General features: G+C 39.9%; 1 pseudogene; it reads left to right on the forward strand.

The window, feature by feature from the left end:
- Positions 1-4,709: 4,709 nt before the first annotated feature.
- On the forward strand, positions 4,710-5,430 carry LOC135701946 (uncharacterized; annotated as a pseudogene).
- Positions 5,431-15,859: the final 10,429 nt, after the last annotated feature.

A 15,859-nucleotide genomic window follows, 5' to 3' on the forward strand; every position in this document is an offset into this window, starting at 1 on the left:
AATCAACCCCATTTTGTAGTGCGTATGCTTTATTTGAAGAAAAATGTAGCATTACTGGATTGCTCGATCGTTCAAATATAATCAGATTGAAGCTGAAAGGCTATATAAACAATCGTTTGGACACATTCAGGGAAGTGCGTTGACAGGAAAACATAGTGAAATTAACGTTTAAATTTTGGTTGCCGAAAACAGTCAATGGGTACCGAAGCCAACATTTACCCTATTTGAAAATGATGTCTTTCGGATATACGTAGAATTCCGCACAACCTGGACCTGTAAAAGATTGAAAAAAGGTCAAATTTCAGCATGTTGTCCCTTGTTCACTTTTATGTAAATCCAATCCTCGTCAGTAAACCAGTGCTTATTGCAAAAATCTATTGTCATGTCATGAATTAAGATTGATGTATCCACATTGTTAGGGTGGATGCTTGACCGATGTGCAGATACGGTCGGCCCAACTATTTTAAAAACTTGTTCAATTGGCGGGTACACACAATAACTTGCGAATCAAAGCTTCCAAGCTGTCTAATTTTCTTAAAGCAGAGAATATCTCCATCTACGGGTATGACATAGCCAAATATGCGGTGCACTCTTGCTCGCACTATCTTCATCGTTTGAGTGCTTCATAGCAAGACTGAGCAACGAGGAAGATGAGTTAGAAGGAAGTTCATCGCATTCATCTGATGTAGTTACCAATTAGAAACCCATTTAAATATCGGTTTTTTAATGTCCTTGACTTGACTTGACTGTCCTTGACAGTAATTACACGAAATTCATATCATTCCTATAGTACGTACAATAAATTGGTAATCGAGCGTTCATCCAAAGCACTTTTAATGCATTTCAGGTTCATAAATCGAGGGTCAAGCAAATCCGACATCAAAATTAGGTCCTTGACAGGAAATCTTCGATTCAGTTGCCCCTTCAACCCCAGCTTCATGTGTGTGATGGCAAACAAGTCCTCATTTTTTTTCACTAATACAAGCTTCAATCTCAGATCGCAAGAGCATGGCAATGTTAACTGTTGCATTCTTTTCAGCAGACAACAGGGTTATTATAATCTGTAAACCAAAACGGAATTTTACTACAATATTTTCACCACCACCATGTCACCATGTCTCAGAAACAGTTCAGCTTAAGTAAATTTTCTGCCAAAATGATGCAATTTCAAAACGTCATGATTAACTGCATGAACACTTATGCTTTTTTAATGTATTTATATTAGTGAATTCCGTTCGCTAGGTGAAAATCAAACATTATTTCCTCAGCTGTCGAATGTCTAGTGTATCAGTAAACAGACAACTGATCTTCAATGCACTGGTTGGATATTAATTTTCAAACCTATATGGTCACTAATCGGTCAGATGGAACTCATTAGTAGGCTCTGTTGCTCGAGATATAGCCCCAAGTAACAATCTAAATGCTTGGAAGATTTATTCTTATTTTATCATTGTTTTATCATAGCATCCCTTGCAGCCTGTGGTTGTATTACGGTTTTGTGTGCTTTTCATAGAAACAGGCCGTCAAGCTGTCTATAAAACTGTTTTTTGACTACTAAATTAAAACTCAGGCCTCATAGTTTTAACGGTAGCTGCAAGGTGGTTCTGTATCACTACTAATAACTGCAGAATAAACCCGAAACAAACCGTACAATTATGTTTTATGGCATACATTTTATGACCGATATAAAACTTGAAGCAGTCTTAGACCCTCATTAAAGCCCCATTACAACTATCATCTTTATCAGATGCCTAAGATTCACAGATAAGAAATATACTACAACAATAACAAAAAATACTCTGAAAATTGTTATCAATATTAAAAATAAAAAAAAAACAAATCTATTCAGATACATTAAATGAAAACCCCTTCAGTGCTTTTCAACAAGATGAAGATGAAACGATCGCCAATATGAAACTCCTGAAGGATCAGTAGTTATGGGCTCCCTCATATAACATAAGGCACAGTGCCGTAAAGGAGCTCTTAAAAATATTGAACAAGCGGCTTTCCGATACACTTCCGAAAGATCCACGAACCCTTCTTAAAACAACGCAGACAGTTGCACTAAAACCGGTTGGAGATGGCCAGTATTGGCATCACGGCTTTACACCTTGTATTGAAAAAGCTTAACTTAACGCTCTTAATTTGGACTACGAAATGCTATGATACAACCATTAGGTTTATTTTATGGTACAGAATTCCAATGTAGAAGAATATGTTATATTGAGGTATTTTTAAGAAGTAGCAAGTTATAACGAAAAAAATGTCACCGTATGAACAAATTTCATACAGTATGAATAATTACGCTTTAATTGATAGGTGATAAAACACTTTCATACATCTATGTATATTTAAATTATATGTGACTGGTTATTGCTCAACAGTAGTAACAGTTTTGTACTCAATAGACAATATTTTGATGACTCTTTAATGCATGGTGCTAATGCAGACAAATTAAAAATATCCCTTTATTTTAGTATTCATATGGCGCACTAAATGATGCTCCTATTTGGTATAATAATCACCATAAATATTGGACGGCATGCTGTTCAGCATATACAAATTGGTTTCAAATTATAATAAAGTCGTCTTATTTTCAATATAAAATAATATCAGCTATTATTACCAACTGACAAGGATCATGATTTCACATCAAACATCGAAAGAATAAAACCACAATAAAATACTTCTCAATATTAACTATCATCCAAAAACCCCAACTTAAAACCTTCAATGTTGTCAAAATGTTTTGCGTATTATTGTTTATCAACTTCTTCAGGAGCGATTAATGCGGTTGTAATGTAGTTTTATGGTAGTCATCAAGAGGTTGCTAAAACTTTCTGACCTGGAGGAGGTTTCATGTTTTCATTTTTAACAACCACGTGTAGAGTGTGATAAAACTGACATAACACCTATGCTCCTAAGGTAGTTTGCATATCAAGTTGTAATGGTTGCATTAAAACTGGGCCGATTGGCCATGACATGGCTGTATAGCGGTTCTCAGGAGGTTGTTGAAGCAATGTGGTCGTCAGTGAAGGTTTTATAATATGGTTATATCAACTGCTATAAAACTTCAAAAAAAAAACAAAAAATGTTGCTTGGGTGGTTTCAAAACCACGACTTTAAAAAAAAAAACTCACCTCAAACGGCTCAAGAAAGTTTCGCAAGTTTTCAACTAGTACCCACTCATGTGCTGTTAATATGAGATCGTGCTTATTAAGACGGTTCAGTAAAGCATTCACGCCAGCTCTATTTAGTTCGAGACTTTTGATCATCGTAAGTAAGTAATGCCAACGTCTTACGCTGATTGTTTTAAGTGTTGGGGCTTAATTAAACATTGATATTCGTTTCACACAAGCTCGCAGGCTGAGCATCTAGCTCCTCCTCCATACTAGATAACGAGTGTTGCTTATCCATATCAAACCAATCTCCAGATTCTTCGATATCGGTTAAGATTTGTCTGTTTATTTTATCCATTTCGACTTACAATTCCGGACCTCGGTATCACCTGACCTCTTCATAGCCTTTGACATGCATAACGAGCAGAACACTTTCTCTTTCACTATATGTATTTTCACGTCAATTTTTGTTATCAATCATTTTTCAAAGTATTGCCACGAATTACTTGAAAGTTTTTATGTCCTCTGGAAGTATCTATCGACATATAATTCGAAAGAATTTTGTTTTAATTCAATTCGACATCGAGCGGTGCCGGTGGTGTAGTGGTAAGATGCACGGTGGCTGCAATTTGCACAATTTTCGAATGATATCTTTCGAAATTTTCAATTTTTTTTCTACGACGGAAAGGCACATTTCGTATTTTTATATTCTCACAACCAGGGCTGAGAAATCTCATTACAGCTAAAATGCTACTTTTTGAAATTACGAAACTATGAGATATTATAAAAATAATGTGTTATGTTAGATGCAAGAATATGAGGTAAAGTTTGTGTAGGACACAAACTGACAGGTGTGAAAATAATCATGGTAATTGTTTTACATTCTGTTTTATTTAAACTAAAATGCTTAATTAAAATGCTCTTCAGTAATTGGTTTATTAATCCTAAAGAAAAAAAGAAAATAAATGAAATATATGCTCATTTGTGTATTTTTGACTCATTTCCCAGTATTTTGGATTCTATGGGAATGAGTAGATATAATCATCATCTACCAATACCTCGCCATTTTACTCAAAATTTAGTTTTGGCTTTGTTACTAAATTTAGAGTAGATCCGGTTTTAATGAAATTAAGTGGTTTTCACTCAATATTGAGTAGCGAGCACACAAGTTCTAATTTCAACGTGTTCAAGATGCATTTTACCGAAAAGGTATTGCGGATTTTTCATCGCCGTGGCATAAATTTATTCGGCGGCGTGAACGATTTTACTGAGGCGGCGCGCCGGCTCAATTTCATCGGCGGCGGCGGCGTATGAAAATCGTCGGCGGTGGCGGCGTGGCGCGGCGGCGCACAGGTCTAGTTCGGATACGGATGTGTTAGCCATTTTCGAAATCAAGACCAACAATTGAAATGGCCTTAACTCCATTTTGTAAACAAATGATGTTTGAATCTTCGTTAACAAAAGTAGATATGTCCCTACGAAAAAGTAATCGTGACGTATAGCTTGTCTGTGGTATAGACTTACAAAATTAAATACGTGTGTGTTCCTTCGGTTCTGAAATTCCTCTATAATCTGCGGTAATTTATTCAATCTTCAGATGGGAGGCAATTCGTTCGGCTTCAGAATGCCTGTTATTTGGAAGTTATGTCAGAACAATCGATTCCTGTGCCAGCTATAAACCCCACTGAAACAGAAAACGAGGCTGAAACCGATATGACCGCTGAACTAAATGAAAGTCAGTCCATCACCGAACGATTGATACGCAATGAATCATGCCTCCAAAAGGTCGTCTCATTTAGGGCAGATGTATCAAAATTAATGGAAATAAGGAATGAAAATTCTACGATGGCCCCACCTGTAAAGAGGAGAAAAGAAAATGTCGATGAGGTGGACATGCTCTTCCCAATAAATGATGATGAGATGCTGCTATCATATGAGAACTGCCTCAACGATCAATTTTTCTATGATAAACTGTCACGATACGTATCATGCCAATATGAACTGAATGGAAAACGAGACGGAAAGTCATTTTTCAAAACATTGGCTCGCAAAATGATAGCACCGAATGTATAGTTGCCGTACTCTTGGATGGGAAATTCCAGAAAGCTATCCCATGATCGAAAACCAAATAAAGGGTTCAAAAGCACATTTAAGAACATTGTTATTTTTTTCGGTAATATAACGTGTGAAGCAGATTGCACCTTTCTATATTGAAGGAGTGCATAAAGCCTTCAGTGATCATCTTCACCAAAAGCATACTGAAATGAAACGGTTTCTAACTGAAGGTGAACGCAGGACACCCTTATCATGAGTGACACCTCGAAAGCTTAAGCTCCAGTCGATGGAAACAGAAAAGGATGAGAATATGGGTAGCTCAGAAGTGGAAACTCTTTCCAAATCAACTGATTCTGAGAACTTCGAAGATTCTATAAATAATGCTGTATAAGTAAAACATTGTATGACACTTGATTGATAAATTGATCGATAGACAATAAAGTATGGTTTCTTATTTTCTTATTCTACATTTAGGAACACGTATAACTTATTTCAAGGTATGGATCAAAGAAATCAATACTGCTTTCGGTAAATCATTGCTATTACAATTAATTTTTTTCATTTTGCCTTGAATCTCAAGTTTCACATTTTGTGCTAGCTTGAGAATTAAATTTGATGCAAATATGAACAATGACGACGATACTAATGGTTTAATAAAAAAGTTCATCAGATCCTGAACTTGACTTCCATAAAGAAAATCTTATCTTCATTAGAATTATGAATAATGTAATCTACAGCCATAACACCATACGTGCTGGTTAAAGCCCACCTGTCGCTATCCGATGTAGTGTCTAAATTAAAATCATTCAAGCTTATGAACGAGTATGCAGTACAGTTATTATTTTTCATGATATCGTGCAGTGTTTTGTCTGAATCACCAGTTACACTACATCTCTTCTTTAGGGTTGGCGAGGTTTGCATTTTAGTTTTCACAATGTTTGGATTTGAAGTATTGGAATGTATTTCCGTTATTCACCTTGAAACTTGAGATAGTGGAAGATTACCACTTCGGATGAGTCTTTTTAGTGTATAAAACCTTGATTCAAAGGGGTACGCATTGAACGAATCAAGTGGTCCAAACCTTTCGACATCATCAATCAAATGTACTAAAATTGTGCATATTGCTATAGTTGTGGACCGTATAAAGGGTGATACGGTCAAAATTTGGTCAATATAAACTTGACGTATTTCTTTCAATTTTGCATTTAAAAAACCTGAACACCCCTCATTTTGAAGGTGTGTGTGTGTAGAATGTTGCTCCTATTTTGATTTTGGAATTCACTCTTCAGTTGTCAAAATGCCGTCCAAGCAAGAAGAGCAGCGTATCAAAATTTTGCTCGCGCATCGCGAAAATCCGAGCTACTCGCACGCAAAGTTGGCAAAATCGCTAAAAGTTGCCAAATCAACCGTTACAAATGTAATTAAAGTGTTTGGGGAACGTTTGTCGACAACCAGGAAGTCTGGATCGGGGGGAAATCGAAAACCGGAAGTCGCTGAGACGACAAAGAGAGTTGCCGGTAGTTTCAAGCGAAACCCTAACCTCTCTCTCCGAGATGCCGCAAATAAGCTGGGTGTATCGTCTACAACCGTGCATCGAGCCAAAAAACGAGCCGGACTATCGACTTACAAGAAGGTAGTGACTCCAAATCGCGATGATAAACAAAATACGACGGCCAAAGCGCGATACCGGAGGCTGTACACGACGATGCTGACGAAGTTTGACTGCGTGGTAATGGACGACGAAACCTACGTCAAAGCCGACTACAAGCAGCTTCCGGGACAGGAGTTTTATACGGCAAAAGGAAGGGGAAAGGTAGCAGATGTTTTCAAGCACATGAAACTGTCAAAGTTCGCAAAGAAATATCTGGTTTGGTAAGCCATCTGTACCTGTGGCTTGAAAAGCAGCATTTTCATAGCTTCCGGGACTGTCAACCAAGAAATTTACGTGAAAGAGTGTTTGAATAAACGTCTGCTGCCTTTCCTGAAGAAACACGGTTGTTCCGTACTGTTTTGGCCGGATTTGGCATCTTGCCATTACGGTAAAAAGGCCATGGAGTGGTACGCCGCCAACAACGTGCAGGTGGTTCCCAAGGACAAGAACCCTCCCAACACGCCAGAGCTCCGCCCAATCGAGAAATACTGGGCTATTGTCAAGCGGAACCTAAAGAAGACCAAAAAAACTGCTACGGGCGACCAGCAGTTCAAGGCAAACTGGCTTTCTGCGGCGAAGAAGGTGGACAAGGTGGCTGTACAAAATCTGATGGCAGGGGTCAAGCGTAAGGCCCGGCAATTCGGATTTGGAAAAGCGGAAGCCTAACTGAATATTTTTCCTGAATTTTATACTAATTGAACTTGAAAAAGAAATTTTATTTGATTTTTTAAATAAACGATTTCACCGATTAACACACGTTTTCCCTTGACCAAATTTTGACCGTATCATCCTTTAGCACCTTTACTCCTTCTAGGAAGTCATTGAGGAGGCTTCGTGCGATTGCATAGTTTTCTGGTGGTAGATCATGTCGTGAACATATTTGAATTGCACAATAGAAGTTTAAGAAATGATCAGAAATGTCATCGGACTCGAAAAACTGTTTTAATACTATAGGGCTTAAGTATAGCAGAAAGGTACGAAATTCCCTACCTTTCCATAGAGTTAGGTGCTCAAGACTTCGTGCTGGTCACCTGATTTCACGTGGAAATTTGCTTTGTTGCAAAAAATTGGATATATTTTGTATTTGGAGAGCAGACCATTTGGTGTTATGATTATTGAGGGTACCACATTTCCAGCCATTTAAAAATCGCTTTGTTATACCTAAATCGACGAGATGCAATGCATCACCAATGGGAAAGTCCTGAACCATGTCCAATCCATGTATTTGTTCTACAATGCTATCGTTTTTACGATGTCAATCATTCACACGAGCACGAAATTCTACATCGGTTCTCAGTGGTGCATCTACTTCCGGAAAAATCATTGTCCTAAGCTCATGAGAGTATTCACCTTCAGTCACGCATTTCAGGCAAGAGCTGTATCCATTATGACCAATAACATCTAAAAAAAAATACAGTTTAAGCAACGAATCAGTCTGCTCAATAAAGCTAGAATCGTTTCAAATTACCACGCAGCATAGATCTCGCTGTAATGGTAGATCTATTGACGGCTAGTCCGTTTTGTAAAACTTCATTCAATTCAACGACAAATGGTTCATGGAATGCATTGACATCTTTTGGTTTATCTGCAAAATACAATAGTTATACAGGTTTGTAAATAAGTTATTAATAGATGAAATACTGAAATATAACTTAAAGAAAACTCCAGTTAAGCAGAAACCACGAATACTTGATTAGGAACAATCCAACTTAATTAAAACTAGATGTTTTTAATGAAACTTATAAACCTATTTACAACGAGTTTTGTAATTCTTTTTTCAGAGAGATGTTGAATGTGCTACTTGGATCTCTTGAAGATCTATAAACTTTCCCGATAGTCGGGACTTCCATAAAGATATCTTTACTCTCCAGAAGTTGTTTGAACTTCTCAATAACTTAGAATTCTCTGGATTTCCTTAAAATTCTAGGAAATTTCCCTAAGCTCCTGCAGTTCTCCTGATATTCATTACGCTTCTCCGAAGCTCTCGACATTTCCCCACGGTTCGTGGCCCTTTTTTAAAGTGCTCTCAATTTTTTTTAATTAATGCAAATTCAGAGACGATCACTGAACTTCGGAGAATTAAAAAGCCCCTGGGATATTTTTACAAGGATTCAGATTGATTAATTATTCAGAAGACCTTCTACTGATCAACGATTGGTGTAAATTCAAATGTTGTGATTTAATTACTCTTTGAATGTTTATAGTGAACTCTGATCCTACTCTATGAGTTGCTCAAAGGAAAAAAGCAAGTTTCATCAGCTGAGTGAAAAGTTACGACAGAGCAATTTGTGTAAAACAAATGAGTGTGCCAATCCTGCTCTTGTCCGTGAGAAACCTCAACTGATTACTAACGTTGATATCGATAATTTGATGGCAGTTAACGGAGATTTAAGGCAAATGTTTCATCAGTTCATGATTCGGCCACAAGATGTACACAGTCAGAGATTCCTCTTCCGCAAGGATCCGACTCAGCCTGTTAGGACGTTCGTGATGGACGTCGGAAGTTTTGGTGCAACGTGCTCTCCGTGTCAAGCACAGTTTATCAAGAACCTGAACGCGAAAGAGCACGAATTAGATTATCCCCAGGCAGTGAAAGCAATCTTGAAGAAGCACTACGTGGACGACTATTTAGATAGCTTCGACACGGAAGAGGAAGCGATCAAGGTTGCACTTGAGGTGAAGGAGGTGCCCGTGGTGGATTCGAGATTCGGAATTGGCACTCTGGAATTGAAATCTACACTTTTGGAACGGGTCGGGGAACCAAAACAGTAGCAATCGGAAGCGATAACCATCGACACGGAAAACCACGCGGAGCGAATTCTTGGCCTTCTTTGGTTACCTGAACAGGATCTTCTTGCTTTCGCCACTGATGTGCAGCTTGATAACATTACTCCAACGAAGCGGAACATATTGCGATGTGTCATGAGTCTTTTTGATTCTCAAGGTATTTTGTCGCACGTTACGATCCAGGGACGAATGATTATCCAAGACACGTGGCGCAGCCAAACCAAATGGGACGAAGAGGTGACAGAAACAATTCAAACACGCTGGCGTAGGTGGATCACGCTTTTTAAAAGCGTAGGCCAAATCCGACTTCCCAGAGCCTACTTTCCAGGATTCCCTGCCGATGATGTAGGTTCGGTGGAGCTACACGTTTTCACGGATGCGAGTGAGGAGGCCTACGCAACCACCACTTTCTTCAGAGCTATCATACATGACAAGGTGTACTGCACATTAGTGATGGCTAAAGCGAAAGTGGCACCACTGAAGGCGGTATCGGTACCTCGTCTGGAGCTTATGGGTGCGCTATTGGGAGCAAGGTTGGCAAAGGCAGTTGGAGAGTATCACACGTTTCCTATCCGACGTCGTATCTTCTGGACAGATTCAGAGGCAACGTTGGCTTGGATCCAGTCACCACATCACCGGTACCGACAATTCGTGGCCTTCAGAGTGGGAGAGATCCTGGACAAGACGGAAGCAGCAGAGTGGAGATGGATTCCTAGTCTAGTCTACACATACACAGCCAGTACTTGAAAGAATCCTGGAAATGATAGAAATACATCTATCATTTTCTTGTCATTATTAATGCCTGCTGCACATCAAGGATGTGAAACAAACAATAAAGCGGCCAGGCCTACTGTGTAGCGTTTAGTTAATTTTTGTGGAAGTGAATGTTTACCATGTCTACTTAATAAGTATAGACAGTGGTTAACATTTAATCCACAGGTAATCAAGGAACGGGGACATACCGTACCAACCGCTCCGTATGCAGGATTTGAAAATAGGCTATATAAATCGTTGGGAGTGACAGAGCTAAGAAAGTTAATGTACACTCCTTGGTTGTCCGATCTCCTGGGATGGAACACAGGTATTTACCCCTTGTGTTCGAGCGTACAGTCCTCCCTCCGTACAAGCGTGGACGGCACCGCCCACCCACTGCCATCCCTCAATCGATCCAGCCGACCTCAGTCGAAGGACAACAGAGAGCGGTGTGCGGACGTAACCTATACGGAGGGAATGCTGTATTCGCCTAGGTTATAGCGCCCTTGCTCGCTATTCGTTATTCGCTGTCTACAATGAGAAGAAACAATGCATGAAATTTATAGTGTGTAATTTTATAGAATATATATATATATATATTTGACTTACCCTTATAGAGAATACAATACTGCATTTTAAAGCCATATATAAAAAGAGGAGTACGTTGTGATTCTAGTTAGTGTTAAATTTGTGATAAATGTGTTAATCTTATACTTTTACAATATGTATAAATCCGGAGTGATTTGAGATTTGGGCGTAATTGCTTTTGTAAACAAACACGTCAATAACTGATTTCTCTTGAATAAAAGCTCAATCTCACAAACAAACTATACCAAATGATAGAGGAATCATTCCTCTACCTCATAGTATTATTACTTTTCGAGATCGCGCTATTATTCGCGAGAAATCGGTGATTGACGTATTTGTTTACAAATGCAATTACGCCCAAATCTCAAATCACTCCGGAAATGTATAATAGAAGATGTTCATTTTTATAACTTGAGTATTAGTATTAGTTATATGTAAACAAACAAAACAAAAGAAGAGAAGAGGAAAGAAGAGCAGAAAAATAAAAAGGGGATAAAGTAGATAACAAAGAAAAGAAACGTAGGCAGATTATTAGAAAAGGCATTATCCGAGACCTCAATCAAATGTCACTTCCGCCGAGATCTCAGTGAAACCCTCTCCGCCGAGACCCGCACAGCCGAGCTCGGTAGAAAAAACTAAGTGTGTAGATAGATTAGTAGGAAAATAAATAAAACTACTTTATGACTCAAAGTGCAATGAATGAGCGTTAGTTTCGGGATCATTTCAGTGTTAGAGTTATGTTAGTTTTGATCCGTAATCTGCCCTGCCGACCCCTCCAACATTAGTTGCAGGCAGTGGTTGTTAGATAATGCGGCACTGTAACTACTACTATTTTAGAGGTATGATTCGTCAAGTTTATACAACTAAATGTTTCAATTGAGGCAAACTATCTATCTTACAATTACAAAAGCAAACCTAAACTTACAATTATATGCAAATGCAAAATGAAACTTGACAAATCATCGTCAATTCCCTTATTCCAGGGCAGGGCCTGACGATTTGAATCTAATTTTGATCAGTGAACGGGCACCATATGGTACATTTTCTCACCATGAACCTATCATTTCCAGCCTATCTGAACTATTTAATAAATGGAAGCCATAACATGGGTTACGCTCCCCCTAAGCGGGCCCTCCGCATCCTGTCTCTGTCTTATCTCAAATACAAAATGCCAATGGTATGAATGTATCTATATATAACTTGGAAATGACGTACAATCAAATAAACTCGTAACCCACTCACTTGGTCAGGCTTCAGAATCGTCCAGTGGGCAGTGCGCTCTACACTCCAAGTTCTCTTTTTTCAAATTTACCGCAAATTTGATATTTTACCCATTGAGTGTTGATTAGTCACAATGAAACATTGTGACAGAAGTTTAGGTTACTAGTTTATTAAATAATCTAGGTTCTATTTAGGATTATATCTGAAAAATCTAAATCTGGCCAACGCCCATCCTAAACATAAACCTGTTCTAATCCACCTGAAATGACTAACGAATGGAAGACTTTGACTACCCAGCCATGCAATAGTCTCATTCCGTGCCTTATGGCAACTTGATGATTCTATTGCGCTCATCTTCTGGCACCACCCAGGGGAGACTTGGTCCTGTACCCAATGCTTAACTAATTCCACTCAGCTACTCGCAATTTCTTGTGATATAGTGGGCGGAATATTATTATATGAGACAATTCAATGCAGACGTCTTTCCAAATTTGGCAGATCGACAGGTAATCGGTGAGTTACCACGATAGTTGCTATTCAACAACTCGACAACGTCCCATCGTCAACGCCTGCTATGAGAATTTCCCATTGCAGACGCCAACGAAATGCTATCGAGCTATCGATCAACTACCCTGGTTATCGCCTGGTACCTTATAGCACGATGCTAGGAGGCGAACCGGAAGAATCGATGAGCTACCTCCCCCGCAGCAGAGTGGAGATGGATTCCTACACACTTAGAAATACCTAATTTTACACGTGACGGAATCCATCTTTGACATAAAGGATGAGACGTAAACAAACATGTCATGTAAAATTAAGTGCTCCGAGACTGAAAAGTTCGGTACGCGACGAAAAGTACGTTTGATTGAGCTGAGTCTTACGTCTATTACGACTCAATTTTATGTCAAAAATGACGCTCGTATATGTCAGTCTCAGAGCACCTAAATTTACATGATTTTTTTTAAGTGTGTACGCAACAAAACGTGGCTGACGAAGCTACTAAGTGGGGAAGAGGTCCTAGCACCGACGTCCAGTCCCGTTGGTTCAAAGGCCCAGATTTCTTGTATCTACCGGAGTCAGAATGGCCGAAGAGGATGTCTACGAAACAACTTGAGACCGACATAGAGTTGCGGCCCTGCCTGGTACATCATGAGCGAGTCGTCGAGGACGTCATCAGCTGGACGAACTTCTCCAAATGGGAACGCTTGCTAAGAGCGATCGCGTATGCTCACCGTTTCGTATCAAACTGCCGCCGAAAATCCAAGAAGCAGCTGCCAATCACCGGTTGTTTGTCGAAGCAAGAACTACAGAAAGCGGAGAACAGTCTCTGGATTGTAGCACAGGCGACATCGTATCCGGACGAAATAGCGGTATTGAAGCTAAGACAGGGGAATCCAAAGAAGCATATCGAGAAAACAAGCCCGATTTACAAACTGTCTCCTTTCTTGGACCATCTGGGCGTAATGCGGGTTGATAGTCGCATCGGAGCGGTCCCTTATGTCACGCATGACTTCAAGTTCCCTATTATCCTTGCACGCAACCATCGGTTGACCACGCTGCTTGTCGATTGGTATCACCGCAAGTATCTACACGCCAACCAGGAGACCGTTCACAACGAAGTTCGCCAGCGTTTTCATGTTTCCAGCCTGCGTGCAGTAGTTCGTCGAGTAGCGAAAGAATGTCAAGCGTGCAAAATCACCAAGGCGGCGCCAACTACACCAAGGATGGCTCCTCTACCAGCTGCTCGGCTGGCGACCACACTTCGTCCATTCTCCTATGTTGGGTTGGATTATTTCGGTCCCATACAAGTCAGAGTCGGCCGCAGCTGCGTCAAACGGTGGGTTGCTTTATTTACGTGTATGACGGTGAGAGCAGTCCACCTGGAAGTCGTCCACTCGTTATCTACGGAGTCATGTAAGATGGCCGTACGTCGGTTCGTAGCACGCCGGGGGTCACCTGTCGAAATTCACTTCGATAATGGAACCAACTTTCTGGGAGCCAGCCGTGAACTACGAGAGGAGATTGAAGCCATAGGGAAACAACTACAAGAGACGTTCACGAACTCGGCTACCAAGTGGATTTTCAATCCACCATCCGCTCCCCATTTTGGTGGTGCTTGGGAACGTCTTGTAAGATCGGTCAAGATTGCAATGGGATCTTTATGTAGTGATAGGAATCCGGACGATGAAACGCTGCTAACCGTGGTCACGGAAGCAGAAGCAATTGTGAACTCCAGACCATTCACATTCATCCCGCTGAAGAACTCCAACCAGGAAGCACTAACACCGAACCACTTCATCTTGCTGAGTTCGAACGGTGTATTGCAACCTCCAAGATCACTGGATGAACCTACAAAGGTAACCCGTACGAACTGGACCATGACTAGGCAACTCGTGGACCATTTCTGGGGGCGATGGGTCATAGAATACCTTCCATGGATCGCCAAACGAACCAAGTGGTTCAGTGAAGCGGAAGCGGTAAAGGTGAACGATCTGGTGGTAATAGTAAACGAGAACCAGCGCAACGGATGGACCAGGGGACGTGTCATATCGGTTATAAAGGGAAGCGATGGACGTATACGCCAACCGTTGGTACAAACTACGGGTGGAGTGTTCCGGCGTCCAGTCTCAAAGCTGGCAGTGCTGAAGGTGCAATCTGATGGTAACGTTGATTGTTTTGGTAGCGAAAACGGAAGTGCGTTACGAGTCGGGGGATGTTGCCAATTCTAGCAGCACTGAAAGTAAGGCCTCTTGCGATGTCCCCAATCGGAGTCCGCCTGTGTCCACGATCAGTAAACGTCAGCGTGATCCATAAACGTCAAGCAACAGCAATATGAACAAAAGGTAAAGGAAAAGGGAACAATCCAGCCATACCGAAGAAGGAAGATTGAAAGGTGGTTATTTCGTTATACTTCTAGTATAGATTTTTAAGTTTATTTCGAACTGATTATTTCACCCACGGAGGGACCAATCTAGAACTAGATAAATCTGGTCATTCGTATACGTAAGTTTAAAATTGTTAAAGATTTGCTTAATTTACCTAACCTATTTGTAATTTAGGGTTAGAATAATCTTGAGTCTTTGACTCTTCTTGGATTTCACTGAGGTTGAGTGCACTTTCGGATAGGATACACTGCTGTAATCTGATTGTAAGTTCGTAAATTGTTTATCGAATAGCTATAATTAAATTTGATTTAAATAACTACTAGATCGACACTAAACCGCGCACATACAGAGCAGAATTTGTTGGATTTGTGTCAATATAAGGTAGACCAAATTGTAAGTGGGATGAATTCTATTTTACTTTCTCTAATTAATAAAATATATTATCTAGCTTCAAGAATCACGGCACAACGGAATCCAGTGCGTTTCTTTGAGGAGGTCCGAACCCAAAAAATCCAACAAGATGCTTGTTTGTAAACTTATCGGATGTAGTTGTTGTTGTAAGTTCTTCGATTGAAACAGTGAAATTTTGTTTTGCATGGCTTCGATGGCAATCCCGAAAAAAAATTCAATTTACCAACATCGCAATGCTTAATCCATTCGTTTTTCATTATACATACAATCGAGAGAACCAAAAATGCTGCTACCGATCGCATCATCGATTCTATTAACAATCGGAACAATGGGAGTCTCCCCGGTATAATTGGGTAATCAGTTTGATAAATGCTACCATCCACTCCCTT

This window comes from Ochlerotatus camptorhynchus, unplaced genomic scaffold, assembly GCF_037179485.1.
Source record: "Ochlerotatus camptorhynchus isolate MF236.1 unplaced genomic scaffold, CSIRO-AGI_Acam_v1.1 ptg000180l, whole genome shotgun sequence".
NCBI lineage: Eukaryota > Metazoa > Arthropoda > Insecta > Diptera > Culicidae > Ochlerotatus > Ochlerotatus camptorhynchus.